The sequence below is a fragment of the Cyprinodon variegatus genome, unplaced genomic scaffold (genome assembly GCF_000732505.1).
Source record: "Cyprinodon variegatus isolate N-32 unplaced genomic scaffold, C_variegatus-1.0 Scaffold118, whole genome shotgun sequence".
Classification (NCBI taxonomy): Eukaryota; Metazoa; Chordata; class Actinopteri; order Cyprinodontiformes; family Cyprinodontidae; genus Cyprinodon; species Cyprinodon variegatus.
The window spans coordinates 1,169,460-1,172,903 of NW_015150571.1; the positions used below are offsets into that span (position 1 = coordinate 1,169,460).

General features: G+C 43.1%; 1 protein-coding gene across 2 annotated transcripts in view; it reads right to left on the bottom strand.

The window, feature by feature from the left end:
• Window positions 1-3,184, bottom strand: part of unc13c (unc-13 homolog C (C. elegans)) — a 168,437-nt gene extending 165,253 nt beyond the window's left edge. For both annotated transcript variants that reach the window (XM_015375423.1, XM_015375422.1), the window contains exon 1: window positions 2,763-3,184. The gene's annotated coding sequence lies outside the window, so the exon portion shown is untranslated. The remainder of the gene's footprint in view (window positions 1-2,762) is intronic.
• Between the last annotated feature and the right edge of the window lie 260 nt (window positions 3,185-3,444).

Consider the following 3,444-nt stretch of genomic DNA (forward strand, 5'->3'; position numbering starts at 1 on the left):
ATGCTTGTACACTGTTGCACTTTTATCCAATACTTTCTTTCCGCTGTCATCATAGGTCACTCTAAATCCAAAGTGGTCCCATACAGCAGACCTATAAAGTGCTGCTGGCGCGTCTTCCAACTCCTGTTCTTTCCCATTCGCCATATCCACACAATTCTCCACAACAACTGATTTTTTCTGCTACACCCGGCTATGCTGCTTCACTTCTTCTTCTTGTTTACTACTGGTGGTTGGCTTTGGTCGCAGTACCGCCACCTTCTGCTCTGGAGTGTACACGCTTTGCCTATGAGAAAAAGGAGCAAAGCTTTGTACTGTACCAAGGGTTTTACTCCTACTGCCATAATGCTCTTAGGGTTTAAAGCCCTTTGAAGGAGAGGTCAGTGTAAGTAATAAAGTAACTCTGGTTTTTCCACAACCTTTGATTGTAGGCAAAAACACACACTTGTTGCTGCACTGACAACTTGCTCAAATAATATTTTTTTTTTTACCTTTGCATTCAAAAGGAGATAAACAATCAATGGCTTGATATAAAGCAGTTGCTAAATCACAGAAAACCATGGTATGCCATTTAAGCAGGGACAAGAATCACTCTTAATGCAGATTTACTATTTAAATATAAAATTTTGGAAATGATACACACCAGCCAACTGCAGGGTGTCTACTTTAGCATATATATTAGCCATCAACACCTTTTTTATAGATGTTGGAGATCTGCCTGTTTTTCAGTGTAGTCCTGTTTCTCTGACTGTGACTGGCTGGGTGTGCTCTCTTTATCCTCTGAAATGGGAGCCTTCTGCCTGGCTGTATGTTCCCTGGATGGGGCCATCTTTTACAGTTGCCTTTTCCATCTCTCCTTCTGTCTCATTGAACCCCAGTCGAACTCAGCAGTTGCCCGCTCACACTAAGCCTGGTTCTGCTGGAGTTCTTCCTCTCCACTGTTGCTACAAGTATGCTTAGTGTGAGGGATTGCCTTTGAGTCAATGAGTCTATCCAATCAACTGTTTTTTTTTCTTGGATAGAAAACTTTGAATCAATTTGACTGTATGATCTGTAAAGGCTTTGAGATGACATGTGTTGTGAATTGGATCTATATAAATAAACTGAATTGAAATATAGCCATACTTTTTAACCAACTAGTACTAGTTTATAAAACTCTTGAAAAGCACTACTAAGTTTGCCATGTGTTTACTAATTTTTTTTTTTTTTTTTTTTTTTTTTGCTCAGGACTATTCCACAAAATTAGAATGGCACTAAATTAAATGTTAATAACACTGCTATAGTATACCTAATTTTTTTGTGAATATCTTAAATACTTGTTTATTTTTACACGTTATCATGTAATTTTCTGTATTGTGGTAAACAGGTGTCATAAGGTAATTGCTCATAAGGTCACTGGACCGATCACTCTAGTCTGCAACAGATAACAGACATTCTTCTTCAATCCATTTTGAAACAGGCAACACTTTTAACACCATCCTTTCCGCTCAGGTATGGGAGGTTAATTTCACCAAAACCATCTTGGAACCCTAGTGGTTCTTGGATATGTGTCATCCATTTCTGGTTTAGACTAAAGAAGCAAGAGGAAATAAAAGTACAACACTCCCTCTAATCAGCGGTGCTGCGTTTTTACATCTTGCATTAACTTCCAGTCTTTCCCTCATTTTTCTTGCTCATGTACAAAATTAGTAAAGCGCTCCACAGTTTAACACCTGTGCAGCATCTTCTATCTCTGCCACTCCTCTTTGAGGAAAATGTCAGCTGGAGGCATTCTACACCATTTCTACTCACAATACTATAGCTGATTGTGTGTCCACTGATGTGAACCCAAAGTAAGCCAATTTAAGCTCATCATGCTTCAAGCACTTCTGCTCCATGCTGTGGAGTACTGTTTGTTCCCATCTCCCCTCTGGGTGAGACAGAGATTTTCTGAAAACCTTTAGAAATGGATGCATATAGATGAGACATGATTATGTGTTACGTCATGTCTCCAGAGCATACGATTATGGATTATAACTGAATGTGGATGAGAGCAAAATGTGGGTGTGTGACCGAATGTGTATGCATGTGCACAGCATCCAGCACACATGTACGTAAGTTGCATGCCTCCATGCATGGCTGCTTTCAGCCATGCATTTGCTGCTGCTGCTGCTACAGAAAGAGGCAGCCATACACCAGTGGGAGCTGAGTATGAGAGGGTGTGTGCATCCTCAGATCATATTGCCCTCACGCCCATGCTTAGCTTCATTTTACCAGAGTGGTTCATCTCTAAACATAATATATGCAGCTGCAGCTCAGGAAAAAAGCCAGCAGCACATTTTTCTCCTTTCATTAATCAATGAATCATTTCTTTAGCTGTCATGACTAGACTGTTCAGTGTGAAGCAGCTTGATCACATGCGTTACTGTTGTGCCACGTTATGCAGAGCAACCTAAGGAAAGCTGAGGATTTGTAGGATCGACTCTGTTCGGATCAGACTGTGAAAATCTGGAATAAAACAGCAAAATCTGGTCTGTATCTGAGCACCACGTTGCGTTGTTGTATTTCTCAGGTCGGCTGCATCGACAGATGATGCCATCTACCATCCTTCTCAGATAACAGCTTCTCAGATTCATTAATGTAGGCTACTCACAGGGCCACAAGGGGAGGGGAGGGAAGCAACAAGAAAATACAACGAAGTCCAACCAGTCACAGACCCCCACCACCCCACACACAGCATGCAAAGGCGCATCCAGCGCCCGGACGCGCTGCGCTGCTGCACATACCTGCCAAATCACCGCTCAGGACGCAATCCTTGTGGAGTCAATTCCCTGCTTTGACTGAATGGTCTGGGTCGGAAAGAGAAGAGGGATTGTGGGGAGGAGATGCAGGGAGGGAGGGGGCAGAGCTGCTCGGTGGGTGCGCAGCTGGCTGCTAATACCAGAGCTCACAGCATCTCTGCGCGTCCGTCAGACATCACAGTCCCAAAGCGCCGCTCCTGCAAGGAAACGCATCTCCCCCATGACACCGATGGTATGCAGAGGAACCTCCAGTCTCTGATTCCTTGGTGGTTTTATTTGCTTCACAACTGATTCACAATCCTTTCTCATTGACAGTTTCACCAGACGGCGTATATACAGGCGGGTGGTGGTGGTGCTGATGGGAGGGATGACAGCGATGCTGCTGCTGCTGCTGCTGGCCGGAGTCAGTCAGGCTTCTCTCTGAAGGCAGGAGAAAAATCAGTCCTCTCTCTCTCCCTCTTTCTCCATCTCCCAATTTCTCTCTCTCTATCTCCCCGTTTCTCTCTCTCTTTTCGTAGGTTGGTGTGTCTAAGTGTGTGGTTGCTCAGAAAAAGCCCAAAAATGCCAAAATAAACCTGAACTCAAAAGAAAAAAAGATGTTGGTGGATAGATAGATAGATAGATAGATAGATAGATAGATAGATAGATAGATAGATAGATAGATAGA